Genomic DNA, 14,823 nt, shown 5'->3' with positions numbered 1-14,823 from the left:
CATGCTTTTGTAATTTCCTATCTCTCTTTAAAGTAAATGCAATTTGAAGAGGTAAAATTTTGAATGGTTATCTTTGAAAAGCTCTGACATGATTATTTCAGATGTAATAAATAGAAATTTGTCAGTAACCTCAAAATTCCCAGCCAGAGTAGAAGACTTACTTTGTTTTCTTGCTGTGGTCAACTCAGGAAGGCCTGATATAGGTAGATGATGCATTTTACATGCTTGCCAAACAAATTTGTAAATCTTAACTAATGACCCCATCCCTGCTAATAGTGGCTTCACTGATACAGGTTCCCCTGGGTTTACATTGTAGACATCTTTTTACGATGCTAGCAAGTGGTGAGGGCCTTCCTCTTGTCTCAAACTATGCCTGATTCTCCTCCATGGATCTACATCTATGTGATCTTTCTTCACATTTGACTGCTTCAACACGATTCCCCATCTGATGGAGACACTGGTTCATTTAGTGAGGCCCTGAACTGAGTGCATTTTGTTCACACTGAACCAAATCTAGCAGAATGCACAAGGGTTTTCTAGGCTGGATAGCTCAGCCATCCTTTAACTTTCTCATTTGATTCAAACCTGTAAGACTCTGTTGGGGCGATCCTTGAGTTTCTTCTTGCATTGTGTGATTGTGGCCATGGTTATAATTTGATTTGTTTGTAGCTCACTGCTATCTCCAGATATGAGATTTTAATTTAGTTATATGCTGATTTGCCATCTGGTCCTGAACCTTCAATCTTCAAAGTTCTTTGAAATCCATCACTGATACAGGAGTTAATTTTTCAGAATCAGGGTTATTCACCTTGAGTTGTTCCTAAATGGCAAGATCAGTGGGGTGGGAAGATTCTGTAAAGTGGTTTGCTGTGTGCAGGAGACACCTCTGTTCTAGTCACAGACAGTCTTGCACCAAGCTGCTGCACTGAACTTTCGTATTGGCTTGTTCAAAATGGTCACATTGCATTGTAGCTGATTGAGGTGCCATTTGGAGAATGCTCAACAACATAAATGACAACTTCTGCCTGATCATCTGGCAATATCTTAATACCCTGCACATTTACAGTATAATTCTGGTTTCCTCCCAAAACTGTATGCAACGATTCTACCAACTGCTGCTGTTGGCTTCTAGTATCTATTTCTTTCTCGTGGAAAACTAAAATCACTAGCCTATCTCTGCCGTTTCTACTGGGCATACACCTATAACCTACTGATGATTCACTGTTGTGAACTGAAGACTTCAAATACCAATCTAGTTCCAAAACCAGTCCTTAAACCAATATTGGTTCCCATTGCTGCCTCAAAACAGTACCGAAGCCAAAACCTTTATTCTGAGCACAATTCCTAAGTCTTACAGAGCCAATGTTTGCTAGGACAGGAAATCCCAAAGTGGAATGCACAGTAGTAAATATTTTCTCAACGCCTTCAGAACCACCCTTAAGGTAGGGTCTGAAGCTCTGTCTAAAGTGACAGAGAAAGCATCCAGAATTACTGGCCATGTTGAGACTGCAAATAATTGGTTGGCCTGTACTACTGTTATGCAATTTTTGGTGCATTCATGTCCTGAAGGAAATCGCCACCTATACCACAGGGGTCTCCCTCTGGCTTAGCATCATAGTTCTGATACTGAATCTGTTATCCCTATTAATCTGGCATCTCAGTGTTTGCAAATAAGCTTTATCACAGGAAAACATTGTTTAGTTGAAAGAAACTGATGCTTGAGCTAGCTTAGATAAATCTCCTTCATAGGACCGGAAGTTCAGAATAGACAGGAACTGGAAGGCCACCAAGAAGAACCCGCTAACCCAAATACTGTCCCCTCTCTGCTCCTCTGTGTTTTATTTGCATTGTTTTTTTCTTTGTTCTGTATGCAAATAATTTTCTCACTTTTCTATATACAAAAGATGGTGTATATAGTTGGTCATTTTGTGTTGTGTAACAAAATGCCTAAATCTGGGTATTCCATTAAAAAAAGAAGATGTTCACAGGCTCACAATTTTAGTGGCTATAAGTTCAACATGACACCAGTATCTTGGCAAGCATCTCTGGCTGTTACACAATATGACAAAGAAGGTAAAAGGGAAATACTCACATACAGAAGGGACCAAACCAAAGTGCAAGCATGGTTGTGTAAGAACCCACTCTCCCTAGAAATAACTTCCTCTGCAAGGGCAGCATTAGTCTTTCTGGACAATGGTATGTGTCCTCACGACCTGATTTCCTGGTACTAAACCCTGACTTTTAAAGATTCCATCCACCCTGGGGAGCAGGTTTCCAGGACAGGAATGCTTCAAGAATATCTTCCAGTGGTGTCCAAACAACAGCATTGTCCTCCGATATATCATTTTTCAAACTAGTTCCTATGATAAGCTACCTAATATTTTCAATCATATATGACAACCCAAATTGAAATCTTGATATTATTCAATTTTTTCCACTTCAGGAGAATAGATTTCTGAGAATGAAAAACAGAGATGTTACCTAATTTTTGTAATGTCCTCAGACATTAGAGAAAGAAAAACATTTTTATTAAAGGGTCCTAATTTACTGGAACATTCTATTTAGGTGTGATTTTTTGAAATAGTCTGTCTACCCCTAATTTTACAAAGCTTAATAAAATATATTGATGATATTTGTGCATGATTTTCTTTTCTTATTTTAAAAATAAATATTTAAAAAGAATTCTAATTGTTCTGAAAAAAAATCCCAAATTAGTGATGTTTTACTTTTCTTATTAAGAAAAAATTTTTTTTTTTGGTTTTTCAAGACAGGGTTTCTCGTTGTAGCTTTGGTGCCTGTCCTGGATCTCACTCTGTAGACTGGGCTGGACTTGAACTCATAGAGATCTGCCTGGCTCTGCCTCCCAAGTACTGGGATTAAAGGCATGTACCACTACTGCCTGGCAAAATTTTTTTATTCATTTTACATACCCTTCCCTCCTCTTGCCTCTCCAGCCTCCCCCTCCTAACCCAGTCCCCATTTCCTCTTACAAGAAGGCAAGGTCTCCCATGGGGGGTTACATTTAGTTAGAGGCAGGTCTAAGCTCCTTCCCCTGCCTCAAGGTGTCCCATCATAGGTAGTGGGCTCCAAAAAGCCTGATCATGCACCAGGGATGAATTCTGATCCAACTGCCAAGGTGAGATCAATCAAACTACATAATTGTCTCAATAGTGCAGGATTTTCAATGATATTGTACTTGAATTTTTATCTAGGTATATTATCCACTGACATTTTTGTCAATTTCACTATTATCATTCAACAATAATATATTTTATTTTAAAATATGTACAAGTATTTAAAATATATAATAATACAGTTTTTAAATTTTGTTTATTTTTATTGGTGTGGTATATGTATGCAAATTAACTCCTAAGTATGTATGGGTGCCTAGTACAGAGGTCAGAGGACAGCACTGGATACCCTGAAGCTGAAGTGACAGGTTGCGAGACACTCAACATGAGTGTTGGGAACTTAACTGGGGTCCTCTGCAAGAGCAAATAATCACTAATATCTGATAAGCCAGATCTCCAATCCTGTGACACACTTTTTCTTTTAAGAGAGGAGTTTCCAAGTAAGGAAAAAATATTTCAGCAAACTCAAAAATAAATAAATAAAATTAAAAAAAAAAAAAAACCTGGGAGAAGCCTAGTTCAAAAACCTGTGGCTGTCAGGAAAGTCACTCTGGGACCACAGCTGAAGATGGAAGATGTAAAGTTATCAATTCTAGCTATCCCGATGATAAGATGTCCAGAGAAATTCTGCCAGTCTCCTCTATGCTATGAGACTGTCTGAGGTGAGTGGTTGTATGTGTGTGATAATGAAAGGCAGGCAGAGAACAGGAACCCAAGCATTACCTGTAAAGATAATGTATAGGAAGATGAACAATAGAAATTACTTCTAAACACAACTGCAAAATCCCTGAAAGCTACAATATTATTATGTACAGAGAAAGCATTGAAAATAGGCAAAGCCTGATAAGGGTGTGGTGTGGTTTCTCTTTTATTCCCATGACCTGAAAGTAGGTTTTCTATATTTGTTTCTTGTCTTTGCTTCAGCAGTGTCTATCTGCCTTAGCTTTCAAAATGCAATTTTAACTAGATGAAAGATGACTGTGGTGCTCATAGTATTTATTTACAGGGTGAATGTATCGTGAATCATATCTTAACAGACTGGTATTGTACACTTGGCCACAGAAGCTTTTTTTTTTTTTTCAGGCAAGGAAGATGTGAGACAGTGTCCACCTGCACAACTTCCGTCTTGGAACCCTGACTCCAGGCAGCCAGGGAATGAAGACAGGAAAAGCACTGTGATTGGGTGGGCTGTGCTCACCCTGTTGGAGGGCATCTGCCACCACCAACAACCTGGAACCTAACAACCTGTTAGGAAGTACAGCATGGTGTGGGGATGTTAGCTGATCTCAATAGGCAGTCTCTATGGCAACCAGTCTGGGGGAGGGGGGAGTGGCAGGGAAGATGTAGCATGAATCTTAAAGAGTTCTTATTAATAAAATCAGACCTGAAGCCAGTTATTGGGTGAATGCTGGAAAATCAGAGAAGCAGAACAAGCCACAGCTACCTCACCTTGCCAGTTCCTCAGCTGATCCTGTTTCCTCAGACTGGATGCCTCTGAGTCCTCATCCAACATGAATTTCAGCTGAACTGATGCTTGAAAGCCTGAAAGCTTAACCAACCAAATGCTTCTAGTTTCTGGTCTTCGTGCCTTATATATCTTTCTGTTTTTGCCATCACTCCCTGGAATTAAAGGCTCACTTCTTGGGATTAAAGGTGTGTGTCACCACGCCTGGCTGTTTCCAATGTGGCCTTGAACTCACAGAGATCCAGAGGGATTTCTATCTCTGAAATGCTAGGATTAAGGCATGAGTGCCACTATTTTCTAGCCTCTGTATCTAGTGGCTGTTCTGTTCTCTGACCCCAGATAAATTTATTAGGATGCACAATATTTTGGGGAACAGAATACCACCACAGTGGGGATAGACATCTGAGATGAGAAGGAAGCTGCTGTTTCTAGTCAGTACACACACTGGTCGTTCACTCATACTCAGACGCCCTAGGAAAGATTTTCCATCCCTCAAAGCTTGTCCCAGGTAAGGCTTTGCCACTCAGGTGGGGCTGAGCCATTGGAGTCCTCAACAAGGCCCTGCCCATGTCAACAATACATATTCACTCGGGATTTCATTCACTTGGGTTTTCTTCCACTTTCTACAGGAAAGTACAGGCTAGATCAACATCTCTCTCGAAGTGTCTAACTGTAAAGTGCTTTGATAAAGAGTCCCAGAAATAGGTGCAACATAAGTAAAGTCATTGCCCTGTAGAAGGTCCTGGGTCACTGTAATTTCCCAAGTGTCAAGGTCAAATATATTGAAAATGTTTCATTATAATCAAAACTATAAGATTTATTTTTTTTATATTTCAATATTCCCCATACTTCTCTTGAGTTAATTTCATTGGCATTGGGAGATAGATGCCATGGGCCTTTATAAATACTTAGATATCCTTCTCTAGCTAGGACTTCAAGCTTTACATAAGCATTCAACCTTGAGAACATGTAGTGTAGTTTAGTCAGGAATGATACTTGATAAGATACAGCAGAAAGTTCAGTCCATTTTTACTAGGCACGCCTTAAATAACTATCTTTTAAAAATTCATCCCTGGCCGGGCGGTGGTGGTGCACACCTTTAATCCCAGCACTCGGGAGGCAGAGCCAGGCGCATCTCTGTGAGTTCTAGGCCAGCCTGGGCTACCAAGTGAGCTCCAGGAAAGGCGCAAAGCTACGCAGAGAAACCCTGAATAATCAACAGTATCTCTCCAATAAAATATGCTATATCGTAAATCCAAGCAAAAGGATTTAATGAACTATCCACTTGCCCTCATTTAAACTAGTGAATCCCTCCTCTTGAAGGATGATGCCCAGACAAGAACAATAAGTGCCACTCTGGAACTTGTTTGGTAATACACAATTTTAGGCTTACCAGAGATCTGCTGAACTGGAAACTCTAGGAGCTGGAACCCTATAACGTTAATAAGCCTTTCAGGTGATTCATGCGTACTAACCATGAGAACAAGCCTTAAGTTGCTCTCTTCTGATGACCTGTATTAAAAAGGGGAAGGAGGAATCTAGGCCATTGATAAAACCGAATTCCTCATCAAAACACCTGCAAATGTGTTTTTTGAGTCTTGATGGATTAATCATTCTGCCTGGGATATAAAAATTAACCAAAATACTTGCAATTCAGCAGCCCTTAAGCATTATATTATTTTTGATAAAAGAAGGCAAGTTTCCATTTTGCAGAAGAAAAGTATTACAATAGCATTAGAATGATTTTTTTTTTCTGCCATTGAATGTTCTAATTATGGCAGTCTCTCTGTAATCACAGCACTGAGAAATCATACTCTGGTAATGACTGAGAATGCATTTAATGAGGTCATCTAATTCAAGAATTTAAATTGAAATGTTAGGGCAAGTTTTCACCTCGTGTAAAGAATCTTACATACTAGTCCCTCCGATCTCTGACCTTTTCTCTTCCCATAGTTCAGTTACTTGTGGCCAATCAAGGTCTTAAATATTAAACAGAAAATTCCAGAAGCAAGCAAGTCATAAGTTTTACCTTTTACATTTTTCTAATGAGTGTAATAAAACTATCCTAACAACTGCTGTCCATCATCCTCATGCTATATTTACCATCTACCTGTGAATCCCTTGGTAACTCTCTCTATTATCAGATAACTCTGGCAGTAGCATGATGCTTATGTCCCAGTAACCCTAATCAACTGGCTTCAAAACACTATGCTTGTGCCTATGTAATTCATCTCAATTCATCTCACCGTGTAGACACTCTAGCTGCTCCTGTCATCATAAAAAGAGCAAGAATATTACAAAATACTTTGAAAGAAAAAAAATGGATGACATTCTCATAATTTTATTGGGAGTATATTGCCTGGTTGTTCTGTGTTACAGTTAGTTGTTATTCCTATCTCCTACCATAACTATTAACAAATGAAATTTTACTATAGGTATGGAAGTACAGGGAAAACACAGCATGTGTAGAGTTCATGACTGTATGAAATGTCAGCATCCACTAATGTCCCCCACAGATAGAGGGGGTGACTGTACTAACAGGTGTGCCATAGAATGACCAGAAATTTATCTTTCATCTGTTCTTCATCTTTCTCATCTCATAATTTTTCCTGGGACTGAACTCCTAGGGACTTCAAGCCTGTGATAAATGCTATTAACATGAAAAAAATCAATTACTATCTGTTTGATGGCCTATTTCCTCCATTTCCTTTACCTATATATCTTGGCATGCTTCATGGGCCCCCTCGTTGATCTCTAAGAGTCCTTATAGGCTAATATTGTCCAGGAATTAATGAAGCCAATTATGGAAGAAGAAACCAATTTGAATTATTGAGGACATTAACAAAATGTCTACAAGACTTTCAAAATATGTGTTTAGATAGTTGTAGGCCTAATCAAGCTTCCTGCAGACAAATGACCCATTTTTAAAATAGGCTCATTTAAATTACATTATTCTGAAGGAGGGTTTTAAGTATGCTGTCATTTATAAAGAAAATAAATTACTTCTTTGATTAGGAACGAGAAAGATATTGTAGATCAAGGCAGGGGATCATAGTCCCTTGAACATAAGTCTGTCTGTACAACCAATATAAAAAAGAAAAAAAATTGAGTCCTGTTTGTGAGATTGCAATATGTTAGCAAATATTATTGTGATATATTTATAGACTATATAAGTACATAGAGAGTCTCTGCTGAGTTTTCTGGCACAAAGTTCCTAAAACCCTTAGAATCATTGAAGTGTTGTGTCTTTGTGAATACTAATGAGATGGCTGATGGCTGTGGTCTCTGGGTTAGCCTCAGGATGCAGGCGGTTGCCAGGGCAACCAACCATGTGAGTTGTGAGTTGGGACTTGCAGCTTCACCCCTCCCTCAGCCTCTGCAGAGAGAAGAACTGAAGGTTGAATTGCTTAGAAATAGCTAATGATTTAATCATGCCTATATATGAAGCTATTACATCTCAATGGATGGGTTCAGAGAGTTTCCTTTTTAGAGACGCAGTTCTGGGAAGGTAGTGTGCTCAGTGGGACAACTCCCCACCTCTTTCACCATACCTAACCCTATGCAACTCTTTCATCTGGCTGTTGCTGGATTGTTTCCTTTTGTAATAAAGAAGTAAACGTAAGGAAAGTGTTCCCCGTGCACTAGGAAATGTCCAAACCAAAGGAGGGGGTGTGGGAACCTCCCCTTTATAATTGAGTCAGCTCAACAACACTGAACCTCCTGAAGAGAGATTGTGTGCAACATGGAGACCTACTATTTGTGCCTGATTCCTAATGTGGGGCAATCCTATCACATGAACACTGACTTAGGTTACTATCAACAATGACGAAATGTAAGCTGTCCAGGGTTGGAGAATTCATGGGCACAGGAGGAATTTCCACATATTCGGTGACTGTAGGAAAGTTCTGAGTATTGTGGGTGAGACTAACAACAGAAGGAAACACTATGTGGTTATTCTCTATCCATCGTTCATTCATGAAGATTATCTTCTAAGGATTATGAAGAGAATAAGGCATTTTCTTTGATAAGACATTTCTCATCAATATGTATTCTTTTTAATTTTGTAAGGACAGTATATGAATTACAGTTTTGAGAAAAATCTTAGGTGTTGTTAAATTAAACCTAATCGGCAAAACTTTCCCCTATATGAATTATATTATTAGTGCAATTTAAATCTTGCCTTTCTTAAGCTATACAGTTGACCAAGCTGCTTTCTTAGTATCCAATATAAATGTCTCTATTTGGGGACATTGCTGTTGGACATTGTCCTGCAGAAATGGTAGGACATGAGGCTGTCATTATAATGTTTTTGTAAAGGATCCAGAAACAGAAATTTTTATCCTATTAGTCCATCCATTATTTTCTCAGAAATGGCATAAATCCATTTGTTTAGATCACACTTACAATGAACCCTTACTATTGGCCATATTCTAGAGATAGAAAATATGAACAAAGCACGTTGTTATTCTCATGGAATTGATGTTCTGCTTGGTGTAACACCATACACAAACGTATCAAATATGTATTTAGTACAATGGAGGGAAAATGTATAAAATGAGAAGGAATGACAATTAAGGGGCTGGAAAAGACTGATAGAGTGGGGAGGTAAAGGCATGAGTCCACATAAGATGGTTAAGTTAGGAATGCACGAAATAAAATGAGAAAAGCTATATGAACAGAAGGTTGATTGTAGGGGTATATGAGTGAGGGGAAGCTAAAGAAGACAGAGCTGTAGGAAGCCACGACCAGATGAGTAGGGCCCAAGTGATACAGGTATATCTTTAGACTTGATTCTGGGTGACACAGAGAACATCAAAGTCCTCAGCACATAGACATAGTAATGGTTTCTAAATAACCATTCTAGATGCTGGATCAGCACCAAAGACATCAACTAGGAAACGGGGCTAGCAGCTGAGCAAGAGGTGAACATGGTCACAGAGTTAGGTGAGGTGGAAATTTGTCATATTTGGTATATATTTAATGGTTAATTCAAGTGTGCTTATGAATTATAAATTAGATGACAGGTGTGAAAGAAGCAGAGGGACTCACAGAATCTTCTGGTTTAAGAGTTGAGCACTGGAAGGCTGAAATTAAGCAAAGACCATATTTTCTAGGAGGCAAGTTTATATCATTTAAATGGGGTATTGCTCACAGAGTATTGATCATATGTCTCATGGGTCTCGGAGATTTTATAAGTATGGAGAATTGCTTCTGCTGTTGTCATTTTCATTAGTGGAATGCTTTGTTCTAAGGTGGCAGAAAATAACATTTAAAATGTCTAAAACTTTCCCCCATATGATTCTATCAATAAATTATACAGACATCATCAATATATATTTCAGTACTACTAGGAAACATTGATCTCTGTTTGATTTTAATGTTTTAAATATTTCTTATGCAAGCTTTTTGTTATCGTCTAGAATTGGATTATGGCCTCCTAACGGCCTCTTTGATGTACGTATGGCCCAAGATATGTTCCATCTATGTGTAGGCAGTACATATAGTGCCTTTTGCAAATGGTATTTTAAATCACTGTAAATAAGGTAAAGGGGAGATAAGAGGTTTTTCATATCATATCTCAGAATATAAACAACTCTTCTCTGAATATGTAGCCTCAACTGATAGTAAGAACTGATCTTTATTTACATAATAGAAAAGATGCATTTCAGTTTCTGTGATGCAAACAGCTATCTTTCTCAATTACTCATGCCATTTCAGGCACCATACCAAGAGCTACATCAGAGATAAGAAACAAAGACCATTTTCTTCCAGGAACAAAGTCAGACTTACTTTGTTTCAGGATGTGATTTTTTTTTTCCTTTCACAATTCTGAAAGCCTTGTTGGTGTGGAACAGTTATTTCCTAAAATTTGTGCACTAATGACAGAGAGAGAGAGAGAGAGAGAGAGAGAGAGAGAGAGAGAGAGAGAGAGAGAGGGAGAGAGAGAGAAGGAGGAGGAGGAAGAGAGAGGAGACGGATACAGTGATACACAGAGAGAAACAGAGACAGAGAAAGAGAATAGCCTTGTACTTTCAGTACAGTAAAACAGCACTAAAGATAATTACAACTGAATGTTCAGGAAAAATTATAAGATTATAACAGGGAGAGCCACAGAGGGAAGACTGAGCCTCCATGTCAATTCCCTGTGATAAGAACATGTGAACTCTGTGTGTTATGGGAGAGAGTATGGCTAACTTACTACAATGCCTTCTCCCATAGAAGAACCATAGGACAATTAGGAATCACAATGCTTTATGAACAACTGCTTATGTGTTCATTCTGGATATGCTGGTGAGTTTGTTGTTATGGGAAGGAATAGAAAGAACTGTTTTCACAAAATCTATAATTAACCCGAGACTTTCCACTGAATGTATAGCTTAGCAAGGATTTGAGATGGATTTTAAAAGGAGATGAAAGTAGCTACTGCATTTTCATGAAGAACTCTCAAGGGCTGCAACTGACATGCAATGAGGATATCACTTTCCTCCTTTCCAAGCACTAGTACTACTTCCAAGATGCAGGAGAATTTCAGTGCTGTCTAAGTAGCAAATTCCTAGAGTGAAACTTGGAATGTAATCTTCATTATAGTAGATCTTGTTGGCCTCATATGCTGGTATATCCCTGGCATCAAAAATCCGTAATAGAGGCTTGATGAATGCACCCCAATATAAGATCAAGTCTATTTGGGGAAATTATATGTATGGCCATAGCTGGTAAGATATATGGCAATCTGAGCCCCTTATATATAGGAGTGAGAAAAGAGAAAAAACTCCTTGGAAGGATTGCTGGAACTCTTTCGAAGGTAAGTAAACAACTTCCTATATTTATGTTAAAAATGTAAAATTACTACTAGGAATGGGTGCAAAGAATTTACATCTCCAAACCTGTTACAGGCACCACCCATGTTCCCTGGATTTTTATCAGTGTAGTCCACTCCAGTCACTAGGTACCAGCATCTTCTTCTTTGCTACAAGGCTTATTTGGTTGTTAAAACTAGAGCTGGCTTTGGTGTAAGACACTGTTACCAGAATGGGATATCCCATGCTTGGGGTTAAATTGTCTGTAGTTCCTGTGTTGAAATCCTTTATGTTTGTCTTTGAATTTGCTTTCTGTGAGTTCTAATGGAATAAAAGCACATGGCACTCCCAGTTAATAACATCCCCCCTTCAGGATGCTTCCATCCCTCTCCTCTACCCTGGATTCAGTGACTTTTACTGTTCTCTGTCACTAGAGGAATGCTGAGCACAAGGTGGGGAAAGAGTCAGAGTCAGGTATGTGCATCTAGCATATCCCATGTGGCCAGCTGTGGAACAGGAACCAGACAACCACCAACTATATGTAGGACCAATTGTACTTTCCTATGAGTTAATGCTGGGCCCCAGGGAGGATGACAGTAGGTAAGAAATAACACAAGCCATAAGCTGGAGGGAGGCAAAGGAAAATGTGTAAGTCATTTTCCATAGAGAATTTCACTCTCACTTTGACTTGGCTCTGGACCTCATAAAGTTGATGTGGTTGGCACTCTGTCTGTCCATAGACATAACAGACCAACAGGACCAAAGAAATGATCCTGCCCTCTTGCTGAACAGTGAATTGATGCCTTGTTGTTGGAAACAGTGAGAATTCTGAGTTCTCCAGAGTTCTGTAGAATTAAGTTCCTTTTATGCCTTTATCCTTGGTAGTAGGTTGTTTGGTAATAGCTTTCAATCAATCTTTCTTTCTTTTGTCCATTGCTTTCTGACTGATATTCTCTGTGATAACCAAAAAGTATATTCCTGGGGTTTGAACCTTTATTGTCTGTTTCTGAAGAAATAGATTCATAAACTAACATTCAAAGGCATCTCCAATATATTTGGCTGAATAGAAAATGAACAACTTCAGTAGAGTCAAGTCCCTTCCTCTATATGTTCCTCTGGAATTTGAAGGCTTAGAGTTTGTATTTCTATTTATGCCTTAATGGCTAAGATGTATAACCACCCTAATTTTCCCTGAAGTTTATTTTCTCCTTTAATCAAAATAAAGAAGGTTTGAATGTCTAACAGATTCTTTTCCCACACCATAGTTCTATGACTTTTATGTACAATTTCTGAAAGAATGGGAATAACTGAACTATATATAACCTATTACCACAAAATAATTCTGTAAAGACTACTATAATACACAACCATCTATGTATTTCTACATTCTGGCATGGAGGTAGTTTTTAAATGTGACCCTCAAGTTACAAAAATCATGTGCATTATGTATTATTATCCTTTGTTCAACTGTGTTCAAATGAATCCAAGGTTGTGACAACATATTTTCTAGATTTAAGCAAGAAATAGGAAATTCTAGAAAGGCAGTGAAAATTACAGGTGGATAAGAGAATTTAAGTCCAAAGTATTTTATAGGTAAAATTTTCTGTTTTAAATCTTTATTTTAAAATTTGATTACTGCTAATATGGTTGAAAGAAAAAACTAAGAGGGTCCCATCCCCACTGAGACTTGGTTCAGTCCTTCTCTTTGAGAATTGCTTTAGAAGAAAAAACTATTAAGCTCAAAATAAATTAATTTCTACCTGCTGTTCCCTCTTTCCTTTAGTAATTTATAGACTGTTGGATACTATTATTCTCAATCCTGATATTAAAGGCTCTTTCCTTAAAATTTTTTATACCTTGTCAACACAGGATAAATAAAGCCAAGCTAGGGCTGCTAAGGAAAATCTAGATGCTGTTCTAACACATCATGGAACACCAACCCTCTGGTGATAATATTGACTACTGGGGCTTAAACTCCCATACATTTGCTCCAACTCTCTTCTTACCCCTACGCTTTAGTTCTAATCAACCTCTCTACTTATCCCACTGGCCTGCCTCAGTTACTTGTCTCCATGAAAAGTTCATTCATCCATCTATTTGTTTACTCTTTGATCAAAAGTGAATCTACAACCTACTTGATCTACAAAATTCAAGTTCCAACACGGTTTGTGGTACAGCAGCGTCAGAAAAGCAGGAGTTGTTGGAAGTATAAATCTCTGGTCCTTCCACACAGTAGCTGACTCAGAGTCCATGAGGGAAGCCACAGCCATCCGTGCTAGCTTGCTGTGCAAGTGGTTTCACCTAGAGTCTGGGGAATGTGGGTCTATGTCTAGGTCTGAGATGAAGCCCAGGAATTTGCATGTCTATCAAGTTTTCAGGTCATGTTGGTGCAACCAGTCCAGAGAGCACCGAGAACTGCCCACGCAAACACTGAAGCTATTATTGCTGTTACTCAACAAAAGCCTGAGTACAGCTCTACCCAGTTGCTTCTCAGCTTTAAGTTCTGCTTGCCCATTTTCACTATGCAAGTGTCCCTAATTTAGTAGCCCTTTGAAAGATCTGCAACTGTACAACTGTTCATGATATCCTTCATTATTTTTGTCTTTGTTTTGCATGCTCTTTCTGAAAATCACATAGCATGTTGAACTAGGAACAGATCTAAAATTAAATTTGATGGAATTACCAAATTACCTATGTAAATTTGAACAAGTTACTTAACATTTCTGAAATTCATTTTCGTATATGCACAATGAAAATACGATGAATTTGAAAGATGCTGGCAAAAAATGCCTGGCGTATTAGTAGGTGCTCAAATAAAAGTTCTTACATTTTCATATGATAGTATTCTCTTTCTTCAGTGCCATCTAATACAAGGAAATGACATGGAACATGATCAAATCATTTAACTTTTTTTATCATGTCTATATCTCTCGAGAACATTTTTGTTACATTTAAAATTTGAATTTTATTATCCACACTTTGCTCACTCTTCATTTTGATGACCTCTAGAAAGTGAAATATACTAATTTTCCTTTGGCATTAAAAATAAAGTTTTAAAAAGCAAAGCAGACTACAAAGAACCTCACAGTGGCAGTTGTAAAGTATAGTTCTCTGGGTTTCTTGCCATCTGATGTCAAACAAGTCCTAACTAAACGTACCTTAAATTTTCTTATTAGAAAAAAATAGCTTCAACATGGGCTAACGTTTTTTTTTTTACAAGTATCTAATAACACTTATAATGTGTCCATCAGGAAGGTAAGAATCAAAGTACACGAACTAAACCTGCACAGGCTAGTTTAAGAAGTAAGGGCGCATGCTATGTGTAAGTAATCCAAACAGATTAAGGCACAGCCAGCCTGCTCATTTACATCACCCTTAGTGATGTGCAACTCCAACTTAGAGAAGAGGGTGTTTTGAAAAAAATCAGGGA

The 14,823-nt window shown here is 38.2% G+C and overlaps 1 pseudogene; it reads right to left on the bottom strand.

The window, feature by feature from the left end:
• Positions 1-570: 570 nt before the first annotated feature.
• On the bottom strand, positions 571-1,196 carry LOC143268029 (nuclear pore complex protein Nup54 pseudogene; annotated as a pseudogene).
• Between the last annotated feature and the right edge of the window lie 13,627 nt (positions 1,197-14,823).

This window comes from Peromyscus maniculatus, chromosome 12 (assembly GCF_049852395.1).
Source record: "Peromyscus maniculatus bairdii isolate BWxNUB_F1_BW_parent chromosome 12, HU_Pman_BW_mat_3.1, whole genome shotgun sequence".
Lineage (NCBI taxonomy): Eukaryota > Metazoa > Chordata > Mammalia > Rodentia > Cricetidae > Peromyscus > Peromyscus maniculatus.
The sequence above is the reverse complement of the archived record's forward strand: the minus strand, read 5'-3'. Positions and strand labels throughout refer to the sequence as shown.